The sequence below is a fragment of the Pseudophryne corroboree genome, chromosome 4, assembly GCF_028390025.1.
Source record: "Pseudophryne corroboree isolate aPseCor3 chromosome 4, aPseCor3.hap2, whole genome shotgun sequence".
NCBI classification, from domain to species: domain Eukaryota; kingdom Metazoa; phylum Chordata; class Amphibia; order Anura; family Myobatrachidae; genus Pseudophryne; species Pseudophryne corroboree.
Genome location: NC_086447.1, coordinates 117,595,614 through 117,610,642, shown reverse-complemented (window position 1 = coordinate 117,610,642; position 15,029 = coordinate 117,595,614). Strand labels below are relative to the sequence as shown.

The 15,029-nt window shown below is 48.5% G+C and overlaps 1 protein-coding gene across 3 annotated transcripts in view; it reads right to left on the bottom strand.

Moving 5' to 3' along the window:
* NBAS (NBAS subunit of NRZ tethering complex) overlaps positions 1-15,029 on the bottom strand; it is a 1,316,984-nt gene that overhangs the window by 139,786 nt on the left and 1,162,169 nt on the right. The window lies entirely within an intron of this gene.

Genomic DNA, 15,029 nt, shown 5'->3' with positions numbered 1-15,029 from the left:
ACTCCAGGGAGTGCACCAAGTTCTGGGAACCCTTAACCTCGCTGCCGAAGAAGTTTATGGGAGCCTGGGGGGCCTTCTTGATCCTCTGTGACATAATGAGGGCCGGCAGGGGAGAGGTCGACCTTCTCCAGTAAAGTTGCAATAGAGAGGGGAAAGGAGTGGCGAGGGAGGGAGAGATAATTGACACAGGTGAGTTATGAGGTGGTGAGGCCGACCATCATATATTATTCATCCAGAGACCACTGCGCCCACGAGGAGCACCGGGGCCAGACTGAGTAGGTAGCTATAACGAAGAGAGTATACCGCAGCAGTGGGTAACAGTGACCTCCGGAGAGGGTCACTGTATCAAAAATAAACAAGCAGAATCCACGTGGGGAAGGTTAATCACAGATCACTGTAGCAAAATAATTATATAACTATTATGTCTCTTGGCAGAGGACTAGTATCCCTCCGCGGTTTTCCTGCAGGTGAAAGCATAACAACCCATAGATGACGGGGAATTGCTTGCAAACGGCAGGCAGGGAGTGTGCAGGAGAAAGAATGGGTTCTCTCAGATAGTGGTGTGCTTATCCTATTCAGACCCTAGGACATCCAGGCCCTTCTCTGCCAGGCCAGTCAGACAACACTGTGTGGAGACTGGGCAATAGCTATATACCGTCTAGATGGCTGTGAAGCAGTAAGTGTGGGCACTGTTGTATTATACCTGTGCTCCGTCTCCAGGGAGCAGTAATCTAGGCTGGGCAGCTCCGGGTGGGGAGAGAGAGCCAACCCGCACGTCTGTGCAGGCAGGCAGTGAGACCCGTCTCCCAGCTCCGCCTCGTACCTTGACGCTGCACGCGTCTCAGCGGTGTCCGCTCCGGCCGATACAGGGGCTCAGTGACCGGCCGCTGGAGGATCGCGGGGCTGGTATCCCCCGCAGCTGGCGTACGATGTACGGCCCTGAGTGATCCTGGCCTCCAGATGGGTGTTGAGCGGGTCCGTGGGTCTCCGCGCCAGCCACAAATCTTCCGCGGGCCCAGGGAGCAACTTGAGGCCGCGGTCTCCGTCCGGAGGTTAAGCCGCAACCTGCAGGGACAGGTGTCCCCCGGCTCTGTGGACCTCCTCTGACACCAAGATCAGCACTTGAGGGGGCCAAGGGGGCAGGTGGAGGCTCAAATCCACCCCTTGGAAACCTCTAAAAGAAGTTTTTTTATTTATTTTACCTGGGGCTCTCTCAGGCTGCTACTTGTCCAGTCAGCCGTTAAGCCACACCCCCAACTCTGAAGTTTCTTGTTGAAGCGAGACGCCATCATGTCTACTTGAGGTACTCACCAAAGACTTGTCACCTCTGTGAATACTTCTTGATGAAGACCCCACTCTCCTGGATGGAGATTGTGTCTGCTGAGGAAGTCTGCTTCCCAGTTGTACACTCCTGGAATGAAGATTGCCGACAGAACACTTGTATGTTTTTCCGCCCAGCGGAGAACTCTTGTGGCCTCCGCCATTGCCGCTCTGCTCTTTGTTCCGCCCTGGCGGTTTATGTGTGCTACTGCTGTTATATTGTCTGACTGGATTAGGACGGGCAGGTTGCGCAGAAGACGTTCCACTTGAAGAAGGCCGTTGTAAATGGCCCTTAACTCTAGAACGTCTATGTGTAGATAAACTTCCTGGCTTCACCATCTTCCCTGGAAGGTTTCCCCCTGAGTGACTGCCCCCCAGCCTCGGAGACTCGCATCCGTGGTTACCAGGATCCAGTCCTGGATCCCGAACCTGCGTCCCTCTAGGATGTGAGCGCTGAGCAGCCACCACAGGAGTGAGATTCTGATCTTGGAGGACAGGATTATTTTCCGGTGAATGTGCAGATGTGATCCGGGCCACTTGTCTAACAGGTCCCACTGAAACACTCTGACATGGAATCTGCAGAATTGAATGGCCTCGTAGGCCACCACCATCTTCCCCAGCAATCGAGTGCATTGATGGATTGACGCTCTCGCTGGTTTCAGAATTTGTTTGACCAAACTCTGAATTTCCAGCGCCTTCTCTTCTGGAAGAAAAACTCTCTGTAATTCTGTGTCCAGAATCATTCCCAAAAACGACAGGCATTTCGTTGGATTCAACTGTGACTTCGGCAAATTTAGGATCCAACCGTGTTGTTGTAGAACTGTCAGGGAGAGCGTAATGTCCTGCACCAGCTTGTCTTTGGATCTCGCCTTTATCGGGAGATCGTCCAAGTAAGGGATAATTGTGACTCCTTGCCTGCGAAGGAGAACCATCATTTTCGCCATTACCTTGGTGAAAATCCTCGGAGCCGTGGACAGACCAAACGGCAACGTCTGAAATTGGTAATGACAATCCTGAATAGCAAACCTTAGGTAAGCCTGATGCGGAGGATATATGGGGATGTGTAAGTAGGCATCCTTTATGTCGACCGACACCATGAAATCCCCTTCCTCCAGACTGGAGATCACTGCTCGGAGAGATTACATCTTGAATTTGAATTTTCTCAGGTAAAGATTGAGGGACTTTAGGTTCAGAATTGGTCTGACCGAGCCGTCCGGCTTCGGGACCACAAACAGGCTTGAATAAAAACCTTCCCCCTGTTGAGACGGGGGAACCCTGATAATGACTTGATTTAGACACAATTTTTGTATTGCATCGCATACAACCTTACTGTCCGGAAGAGAAGCTGGTAAGGCCGATTTGAAAAAACGTCGAGGGGTAACGTCTTGAAACTCCAGTTTGTACCCCTGGGACACTATTTCTAAAACCCAAGGGTCCAGGACCGAACGAGCCCAGAATTGACTGAAGAGCCTGAGACGTGCCCCCACCTGTGCGGCCTCCCGCAGAGGGGCCCCAGCGTCATGCGGTAGATTTGGCAGAAGCCAGAGAGAACTTCTGCTCCTGGGAACCTGCGACATCCGGAGATCTTTTAACCTTTTCTCTTCCTCTATTGGCAAGGAAGGAATAACCTCGCCCTTTTTTGTATTTATTTGACTGCATCTGAAAGTGGTGAGCTTTTTGTTGTTGTGGAGGAACATAAGGCAAAGATGACGACTTACCCGCGGTAGCCGTAGATACCAAATCAGCGAGACCGTCCCCAAACAAGACACTACCTTTATATCGAAGAGACTCCATAGCTTTCATGAGGCCGGTACTCACCAGCCGATGCGGGAGAGATGTGTGCTGAGCGAACCGCTCAGCACACATCTCTCCAGCCGCTCAGCACAGCGCGATGTGTGCTGAGCGTGCGGGGGGAGACGGGGGGGTCGCTCATTTCACCCAGCGGGTGAAACGAGAGACCTGCTTGATTGGCCTGCACGGCAGGCCAATCTAGCAGCAGCGATAGCGATGCGCGGGGCTGCGCATCGCTATTGCTGTGGGGGCTACACAAGGAGCGATCCTGCTTAAAATCTAAGCAATCTAGTCAGATTGCTTAGATTTTAAGCAGCGGTCGCTCCGTGAGTACCCCCCTTTAGAGTCAGCATCAGCATTCCATTGATGAATCCACAATGCCCTTCTAGCTGAGACTGCCATGGCATTGGCTTTTGAACCCAAAATGCCAATATCTCTCGCCGCTTCCTTTTGGTAGGCTGCAGCGTCCCTGATATAACCCAGCGTTAAAAGGATGTTATCCCTATCTAGGGTATCTATATCAGATGACAAGTTCTCTACCCACTTTTCGATAGCACTACTAACCCACGCAGATGCGATGGTTGGTCTGAGCAGTGTACCTGTGGTGACGTAAATGGATTTTAACGTATTTTCCGGTCTACGATCCACAGGATCCTTAAGGGCTGCCGTGTCAGGAGACGGTAAAGCCACCTTTTTAGACAATCGTTATAGAGCCTTGTCCACAATGGGGGGTGACTCCCACTTTTCTCTATCTCCAGAGGGGAACGGATAAGCCACCTGAATCCTTTTGGGAATCAGAAACTTTTTGTCAGGATTTTCCCACATTTTTTCAAAAAGAGTATTCAGTTCATGAGAGGGAGCAAACGTTACCTCAGGTTTCTTTCCCTTATACATACAGACCCTAGTATCAGGAACAGCAGGGTCCTCAGTGATATGTAACACGTCTTTTATTGCTACAATCATGTACTGGATGTTCTTTGCCGATTTTGGGTCTAATTTGGCATCACTATAGTCGACACTGGAGTCAGTGTCCGTGTCGGTATCTGTGTCTGCCAACTGAGCAAACAAACGTTTATGTGCCCCCGAGGGGGTCTGGACCTGTGATAACACATCCTCCACAGATTTCTTCCATGCCTGGTTCCGAGATTCAGATTTATCTAATCTCTTATTAATAAGAGCCACATTAGCATTCAAGGCATTCAACACATTTGCCCAATCAGGAGTCGGCGGTGCCGACAGGGTCACTTCCACAGCCGTTTCGGTCCCTAACACAGTCTCCTCCTGGGAAGAGCACGCAGCCTCAGAAATGCCGACACACGTGTACCGACATCCACAGACACACTGGGCAAATAGGGGACAGACCCACAGTAAAGCCTGTCAGAGAAACACAGAGGGAGTTTGCCAGCTCACAACCCAGCGCTCAATCCCAGTTCTGAAACGTTAATATAAATCCTCAGTCCTGTAGTGCTTGTATAATAACTTATATTTGCATCAAATTAACTGTGCCCCCCCCCCCCCCCCGTTTTGCAACCTGTTACTTGTACAGTGTGCTGAGGAAAGACCAGCGTCTCTGAAGCTCTGTGAACAGAAAATAGCGCTGATGAGAGCGGGGGTTAGAATCCAGTGCCAAGGCACTTATATTCCACTTTGCCAGCCTTAAATGATGAGGTTTATGCTGCCCAGGCCCCCCCCCCCCCCCCGCGCCCTGCACCCTGTAGTGCCGCTGTGTGTGGGAGCATGGCGCGCAGCACGATCGCTGTGCGGTACCTCAGAAGCCGTCACTGAAGTCTTCTATCTTCTTCTGCTCACCTGTCTTCTGACTTCTGGCTCTGCAAGGGGGGTGACGGCGGGCTCTGGGAATGAACCCCTAGGCGTACCTACTGTTCCAAACCCTCAGGAGCTAATGGTGTCCTATAGCCAAGAAGCAGAGCCTTTAAACTCATTAGAAGTAGGTCTGACTTCTCTCCCCTAAGTACCACGATGCAGGGAAACTGTTGCCAGCAGTTCTCCCAGAAAATAAAAAACCTAACATAAAGTCTTTTCAGAGAAACTCAGTAGAGCTCCTCAGTGTGCATCCAGTCTGCCTGGGCACATTTCTAAACTGGAGTCTGGAGGAGGGGCATAGAGGGAGGAGCCAGTTCACACCCTTTCAAAGTCTTAAAGTGCCCATGTCTCCTGCGGATCCCGTGTATACCCCATGGTTCTTGAAGTGTCCCCAGCATCCTCTAGGACGTATGAGAAATAAGTATTAACCTCTTGCTAGGGGACGAGCTCTTATCCCAAACAAACAAAAACAACCCCTTTTTCTCTTGTATATAATAACTTTGTTTATTAAAATGATATTTAGGAAATGGAGGGGCTAGAATTAATACACAATGTGCAATATTGTAAACGATTGAAACGATTTAGGGCCTAACTCAGACCTGATCGCTAGGCTGCATTTTCGTACAGCCTGCAATCAGGGCTGAACTGCGCATGACTGCACGGCAATGCGCAGGCGCTTCGGTCCGCAGTGCTGGGGAGCACCGGGATTTGAGAGAAAAGCGATCGCAAGGTGACAGGAAGAGGCCGTATGTGGGTGGCAACTGAACGTTTTTAAGGAGTGTCCAGAGAAACGCAGGAGGGACCAGGCGTTTGGAGGAAGGGATTCTGACATCTGCTCCGGCCCCGGTCATCGCACTGGAAGAGTAAGTCCTGGGCTGTTTGTGCAGCTGTCCTGCACATGCGATCGCACCCCTGCACAGCGATTTCCCCCTTCCCCTGTAGGTGGCAACTACCTGATCACAGGTGTGCAAAAAACGCAGCCTAGTTATCAGGTCTGAATTAGGCCTTTAGTTCAGTTCAGTACAATATTGTGTAATATGTATACACGATGTGTTGTAAGATGTGCACTCCCATGCATCTTATGGAGACAGATATGATGACGTATTGGGTGATGCTCTGCACATTTTGTATAGTATGTACATACGACCACAAGATATCATATAAAATTCATACTTGCCTACTCTCCCAGAAAGGCCAGGAGGCTCCCAAAAATCAGGTGGCACTCCCGGCACCCCGGCGGAAGTGAGCAAGTCTCTTGCATCCCACTGCACCCCCTCACGCACCGGCACCTGCTCGCTGCAGCATCCCGTTACAGAGGAGAAGCGGGGCGAAGACGCGATTCGTGCTAAATCGCGTCATCAAAGCCCCGCCCCCCACTTTACAATGCCGGTATTGGGGCATTGAAAAGTGGTGGGCTGGGCCCTGTACCGCCTCCTACACGCCCCCCTCTTATGTGACTTGGCCGCTCCCTCCCGGAGGGAGCAGCTCAGAAGTAAGCAACTATGATACAATTGGCCCCTCCTCTCTCTTGCTGTGTGACAGGACGTGTGTAGAGAGAAGAGCAGCAAGTACAAGAGGCAAGCCAGCCAGTGTTTCTTAAAATTTTATCAAGCTTTGAAGAATATTCCCAGCGTTTTTATGGTATGTTTTTAAATTATAAAAAGTCTTTTGCTGCTGCATAATGGGCCCTACACACTGGCCGACATCACTGCACGATATGAATGATCGAGATACCGTTCATATCATGCAGTGTGGAGACACCAGCGATGAACGATGCGCGGCCCAGCGCTCGTTCATCGCTGGTGCCCCGTTGGCTGTGCATGCAGGCCAATATGGACGATCTCGTCCATATTTGCCTGCAGTTCTATGGAGGAGTGAAGTAACTTCACTCCCCCCGTCACTGCCCCCCCTCCGCCAGGTCGCCCGTCTGCCGTATCGGCGGTCGGGCAGCTCGGCGGCACATCGCAGAGTCTATGGGCCCATAACACTGTAATGTTTGTAATGTTTCTCTGTCCAGGTCTGTGCATGCACTGTTTGTGCAGCTGCTGTGAAACTAAAAGTCCCAGCATGATCTGACACAGATGTACTGTCAGGGAGAGCACAACTGCACAGGCCTATAATGGTGGACACTTCATATAATATGAGAACAGTCCAGCCCCTTATTTTATTTAGTATACGGTTGTTTTGGTTTTGTATGCGAGGTATATGACGTAAGATATCTTATGATCTTATGTAACATCTATACATAAGATATCACATGTCCGGGAGGGCAAGGGGAATTGTATACAATATCTTATTGTATCCCATCGTCCTAATGTGTACATAGCCTTAGTTACTAATGGGAAACCTGAGCGCAGAACTGGGTTATACTCTTTCTGCTTACAATATAAATCTCAAAGACAATAAGAAGCCCCATTCTTTATTAACATCCCTCATCTACATATATATAGACAACAAATCAGAATCCTATTAATAAGCACACAGGATTCACAGACACGCACTCCACTCCGCTCCGCTCGCTCCACTTCAAACAGATGGGTCATGAATATAATTTTTTTTTTTTACAATCTATTTTCCCTATCACACATATATACATACCGGGGGTTCATTATTTATTTTTGTCCGAAGCCAATTAACTTACCAGTGTATTTGGAGTCTGGGAGAAAACCCTGAGAAGCCAGAGGAAAACTACACAAACAAGTGGAGAACGTACAAACTCAACTTACACAGGGCCGTTGGTGAGTCAATGCTAACCACTACGCTACTGCTCTCTGCCCGAATACCAATGTGCCAGGATAATCAAAGATTGAATTTTAAAAAAGCATCATGTGCTATGGCTTACACATTAGTTTGTGTAAGTGATAATAAGCTGGGTAGCATTACACTACAGCTGCCTGGAACCTTAACAAGGAATATACTGTAGTGAGATTCTGTTCTAAGCGGGGGAACTAGTAATGTCGCTGGATAAAGAGATTCATTGGAAAAGGAAAGCGTAACTAAAATGAAGCATAGGAGAAAAGCCAGGGAGGCAATATCTTCATATCTTGCTAGAAATACATGGGATTAATCCATGGCTTGTTTGGTGAGTTAAGCAGTGTCAGAGTCCATGCTTGTCAGTTTTGACCATCTAAGTGACACGTATCAGTGCTATAACTAGGAGCAGACGGGAAAGCAGGCTTTAAGTGGATTTCCTCCGGCCTGTCACACTTAACACCAGCAGAAATCCGGCACGCAGCGCTGAGATTTTCATCCACCATATATCATATATACACGGCCGGCAGATTCATATGCAAAGCTATACGTCTGGATGAGAGTCCCAGCTTTCGCAAACACAAATGCATTACGTCGCCATGGATACGGTGCACCTGGCAGTAAATTTGGAGGCAGCAGAGAACCTGCGCTGAGTGAGAGAGAGCAATTTTAAGGTATCATTTTATACAGCACAGAGTGCGAGAGGCTATCAAATGCAGGGCTATAAAACGGAGCAAATAGCACTAAAAATGCTTTCAGGCGATGCAGACATCTCTCCCAGCCTGGATAGGACTGATTTATAGCTGCACATTCCTACAAATAAGAAACACATCTCTCATATATATCTATGTATCTCATATCTCTCTCTATAACTAGCTTTTTTCTGCATTTATCATTCCTATGCCATGTGCAAAGTACTTCTTGCAGAGAAATACCCTCTATTACAACCATATGCTGCAGAGAAAGTCCTGTGTTGCAAACCCCATACTGTATGGTAACATCCTCCATTACAGGGCCGGCTCCAGGCCTACTAGCACGATGAGCGAGAAAATTTAAGAGCTAAACCCCTATGCGCGCCCCGCACTCCTGAAAAAGCGGGTGTGGCCTCCTGGACAAGTGGGTGTGGCCTCATAACTTCATATTATCAAACTATAAATAAATATATTTTCACACCCCCTCTACGCACACAATTAGCAGCCTTACACATAACAGCCACATTAGTGTTCCTTACACACAATGTCTCCGGTATAGTGCCAGATACACATAATGTCTCCAGTATAGTGCCAGATACACATAATGTCTCCAGTATAGTGCCAGATACACATAATGTCTCCAGTATAGTGCCAGATACACATAATGTCTCCAGTATAGTGCCAGATACACATAATGTCTCCAGTATAGTGCCAGATACACATAATGTCTCCAGTATAGTGCCAGATACACATAATGTCTCCAGTATAGTGCCAGATACACATAATGTCTCCAGTATAGTGCCAGATACACATAATGTCTCCAGTATAGTGCCAGATACATATAATGTCTCCAGTATAGTGCCAGATACACATAATGTGCAGTGCCAGATAGACATAATATGCCCCCCAGCAGTGCCAGCTACACATGACATGCCCCGCATTACACCACACAGTAGTGCAGCTAATACACATTGCACCAGGTAGAACCTCCTATACACACTGTGCCAGGCAGAGCACGTTAGACAGTTTGCGCCAGGCAGAGCACGTTAGACATTTTGCACCAGGCAGAGCACGTTAGACACTTTGCGCCAGGTAGCGCACTGAGACACATTGCCTAGCCACAGATGCCTAGCGGGAACACTACATGATATGCTCCCCAGCCGTGCCAGCTACACATGACATGCCCCCAGCAGTGCCAGATACACATGACATGCCCCCCAGCAGTGCCAGATACACATGCCATGCCCCCCAGCAGTGTCAGATACACATGACATGCCCCCCAGCAGTGTCAGATACACATGACATGCCCCCCAGCAGTGCCAGATACATAAATGCCCCTACAGTGCCAGATACATAAATGCCCCCACAGTGCAGATATGCCCCCACAGTGCCAGATACATAAATGTCCCCACAGCGCCAGATACATAAACGCCCCCACAGTGCCAGATACATAAATGCCCCCACAGTTCCAGATACATAAATGCCCCCACAGTGCCAGATACATAAATGCCCCCACAGTGCAGCTATGCCCCCACAGTGGCAGATACATAAATGCCCCCACAGTGCAGATATGCCCCCACAGTGCCAGATACATAAATGCCCCCACAGTGCCAGATACATAAACGCCGCCATAGTGCAGGTATGCCCCCACAGTGCCAGATACATAAATGCCCCCACAGTGCCAGATACATAAATGCCCCCAGTGCCAGATACATAAATGCCCCCACAGTTCCAGATACATAAATGCCCCCACAGTTCCAGATACATAAATGCCCCCACAGTGCCAGATACATAAATGCCCCCACAGTGCAGATATGCCCCCACAGTGCCAGATACATATTTGGCCCCACAGTGCCAGATACAGATTTGCCCCCACAGTGCAGATATGCCCCCACAGTGCCAGATACATAAATGCCCCCACAGTGCAGATATGCTCCCACAGTGCCAGATACATAAATGCCCCCACAGTGCCAGATACATAAATGCCCCCACAGTGCAGATATGCCCCCACAGTGCCAGATACATATTTGCCCCCACAGTGCAGATATGCCCCCACAGTGCCAGATACATAAATGCCCCCACAGTGCAGATATGCTCCCACAGTGCCAGATACATAAATGCCCCCACAGTGCAGATATGCCCCCAAAGTGCCAGATACATAAATGCCCCCACAGTGCAGATATGCCCCCACAGTGCCAGATACATAAATGCCCCCACAGTTCCAGATACATAAATGCCCCCACAGTGCCAGATACATAAATGCCCCCACAGTGCAGATATGCCCCCACAGTGCCAGATACATATTTGCCCCCACAGTGCAGATTTGCCCCCACAGTGTCAGATACATATTTGCCCCCACAGTGCAGATATGCCTCCACAGTGCCAGATACATAAATGCCCCAACAGTGCAGATATGCCCCCACAGTTCCAGATACATAAATACCCCCACAGTGCAGATATGACCCCACAGTGCAAGATATGCCCCCACAATGCCCTGCCCAATACATAAATGCTCCCACACAGTGCCCGATTCATAAATTCCCCCACGATACCTGCGGTGCTGGGAGGGGGAGTGCTGCTGAGGGTGTGGGCGGACTCTTCCAAAACTCTTGTGTGCGCGCTGTGCCGGCATCTGACGTCAGCCGGCGGCGCCGCACAGCCGCGCACACAAGAGTTTAGGCCGGTTAGTACTGCAGGCTGGCTCCAGGCACGAATATGGCGGAGCCAGCGTACGGCACCCAAAAAGGGTGGCGCCCCGCGCGACCGCTCCAGTTGAACATGCCTGGAGCCGGCCCTGCTCCATTAGAACCACATATTGCAGAAAGACAGCCCCACCTGGCAGCCATCATTTGTGCAGAAAGCCCCTATGATCCGCCAGTCCTCTCTCAGGGCCTGAGTGACTGCTGCAGGCAAGTAGCATGCATGTAACTAAGGAGGACATTTACTAAGCAGTGGTAAGAGCAGAGAAGTGAGCCAGTGGAGAAGTTGCCCCATCAGCAGCTCTGTATAATTCTATAGTATGCAAATTATAGATGTTACTTCGGTGCTGATTGGTTGCCATGGGCAACTTCTCCACTGGCTCACTTCTCCGCTCTTATCACTGCTTAGTAAATGTCCTCCTAAATGCGGCCTGTACAGTATTTGTGTTGCCCACATCTGTGCAGTCTCATTGCCCCTTTAGTACAAGTATCAGCGCTCGCCTGCAATAGACCAGCTACAAGAGATCAGTCTGGCATCGGATGGATCGCTGTGTGCACTCACCTCTGAGTACTGTACCTCACAATTCTGACAATGCGCCCTCAGTGAATGTAGACTACAGTAGGTGCTACCACAGTCATACTCAATTAGATGCAAGTGAGATGTGACTGAGGTGCACAGGACTCTGAATTGCTTGTAGATGTGCGCGCCCAGCACTGGGGAAATGAGCAGTTATTAATAGGCCCATCTGCAAAACAGACTTGTGTGAAACTCCAAATCAGGCACTCAGTGTTCCCAGGTCAGTCGTGATACCTGGAGCCTTAACATCTCATATCTCCCAACTATCATGACTTTCTGCAGGTGGGACAGCTGTGCCCTAAGGTGAGACGTTGGAAGGTGTTTCCCATTTGCCACTGCCTGTCCTTTACCTCATCCACATCTACAGATGACTCCTCATACACTCTAGGCACGCCAGGTCCAGCGGCTTGTAGGGTCTGAGACCTCCCATGTTTAATCCCACCACTCTTTTCAAGTGAGGTTCCGGTATAGTTCCATTATGTATTATTGTTTTTACTTTAAACTGTATTAAACCTGTTATTCTTTTAATATTCATCAATTTCCGTACTTTTATGCATGTGCAGACGCTGCTGCGCGCATGCGTGAGGACTTAAATTGCGATCATGTGTGATCGCAGTCTAAGTGCCAGCGGGGGGGGGGGGCAGTGGTGGGGTTGCAGCGTGTTGTGGGCATCGAGACAGTGCTGGGGGGAGGGCGGGTTCCAGAAAACGGAGTGATGTCACACGCAGCAGTTGCAACACAAAACATGGTGGCCCCGCAACTGCCTTCGCAGCCTAGCATCGGGCTACATTAAAGATGCGAGGGGGAAGGACCCGGCATGCGGGATGGCCTTGCCCTGTGCTGGGCGGTCATCCGCATGCTAGTGGAAGGAGTTGTAGGTTTGCGAATTTTCGCAAAACAACTACTCATGATGAATTATTTATTTATTATATATGAAATATTTATTTTCCACAAGAATATACAGGTAAATTGTTTAAAAATCATACAATGTGATTTCCTGTTTTGTTTTTTTCCAGATTCCGTCTCTCACAGTTGAAGTATACCTATGATGGAAATTACAGACCTCTCTCATCTTTCTAAGTGAGTCAACTTGCACAATCGGTGGCTGTCCAAATACTTTTTTGCCCCACTGTATAACCCACCCAAATCTAACTTTCTCTGCACAGGTTACATCTGCCACACCTGCAGTGCACATGGTTTTGCCCAGTGTGCTTTTTTGGTGTGCTAACAAACCTTAATAACCCCCTTAGTCATTAAGGTTTAGCACTTTGGGAGGTTCATGCCTGTATTATAGCAGAATTACATGACTCAGCAATTCCACTAACCAGATATGGTTGAAAATGTTATAAAACTCACAGTACATTTATCCCCTGATAGAGCTCAGTAACTGTGTACTGGTCACCAGACATGGCTCAGCATTCTATACAAGTCCTCCTATGGTTAAGCATTGTACATTTATCCCCTGATAGAGCTCAGTAACTGTGTACTGGTCACCAGACATGGCTCAGCATTCTATACAAGTCCTCCTATGGTTAAGCATTGTACATTTATCCCCTGATAGAGCTCAGTAACTGTGTACTGGTCACCAGACATGGCTCAGCATTCTATACAAGTCCTCCTATGGTTAAGCATTGTACATTTGTCCCCAGATAGGGATCAGTAACTGTGTACTGGTCACCAGACATGGCTCAGCATTCTATACAAGTCTTCCTATGGTTAAGCATTGTACATTTGTCCCCTGATAGAGCTCAGTAACTGTGTACTGGTCACCAGACATGGCTCAGCATTCTATACAAGTCCTCCTATGGTTAAGCATTGTACATTTATCCCCTGATAGAGCTCAGTAACTGTGTACTGGTCACCTGACATGGCTCAGCATTCTATACAAGTCTTCCTATGGTTAAGCATTGTACATTTGTCCCCTGATAGAGCTCAGTAACTGTGTACTGGTCACCAGACATGGCTCAGCATTCTATACTTGTCCTCCTATGGTTAAGCATTGTACATTTGTCCCCAGATAGGGATCAGTAATTGTGTACTGGTCACCAGACATGGCTCAGCATTCTATACAAGTCCTCCTATGGTTAAGCATTGTACATTTGTCTCCAGATAGGGATCAGTAATTGTGTACTGGTCACCAGACATGGCTCAGCATTCTATACAAGTCCTCCTATGGTCAAGCATTGTACATTCGTCCCCAGATAGGGATCCGTAACTATGTACTGGTCACCAGACATGGCCCCTGCATTCTATACAAGTCTTCCTATGGTTAAGCATTGTACATTTGTCCCCAGATAGGGATCAGTAATTGTGTACTGGTCACCAGATATGGCTCAGCATTCTATACAAGTCCTCCTATGGCTAATCATTGTACATTTGTCCCCTGATAGAGCTCAGTAACTGTGTACTGGTCACCAGACATGGCTCAGCATTCTATACAAGTCCTCCTATGGTTAAGCATTGTACATTTGTCCCCAGATAGGGATCAGTAACTGTTTACTGGTCACCAGACATGCTCAGCATTCTATACAAGTCCTCCTATGGTTAAGCATTGTACATTTGTCCCCAGATAGGGATCAGTAACTGTGTACTGGTCACCAGACATGCTCAGCATTCTATACAAGTCCTCCTATGGTTAAGCATTGTACATTTATCCCCTGATAGAGCTCAGTAACTGTGTACTGGTCACCAGACATGCTCAGCATTCTATACAAGTCCTCCTATGGTTAAGCATTGTACATTTGTCCCCAGATAGGGATCAGTAACTGTGTACTGGTCACCAGACATGCTCAGCATTCTATACAAGTCCTCCTATGGTTAAGCATTGTACATTTATCCCCTGATAGAGCTCAGTAACTGTGTACTGGTCACCAGACATGGCTCAGCATTCTATACAAGTCCTCCTATGGTTAAGCATTGTACATTTGTCCCCAGATAGGGATCAGTAACTGTGTACTGGTCACCAGACATGCTCAGCATTCTATACAAGTCCTCCTATGGCTAAGCATTGTACATTTGTCCCCAGAAAGGGATCAGTAATTGTGTACTGGTCACCAGACATGGCTCAGCATTCTATACAAGTCCTCCTATGGTTAAGCATTGTACATTTGTCCCCAGATAGGGATCAGTAATTGTGTACTGGTCACCAGACATGCTCAGCATTCTATACAAGTCCTCCTATGGGTAAGCATTGTACATTTGTCCCCAGATAGGGATCAGTAATTGTGTACTGGTCACCAGACATGGCTCAGCATTCTATACAAGTCCTCCTATGGTTAAGCATTGTACATTTGTCCCCAGATAGGGATCAGTAATTGTGTACTGGTCACCAGACATGGCTCAGCATTCTATACAAGTCCTCCTATGGTTAAGCAT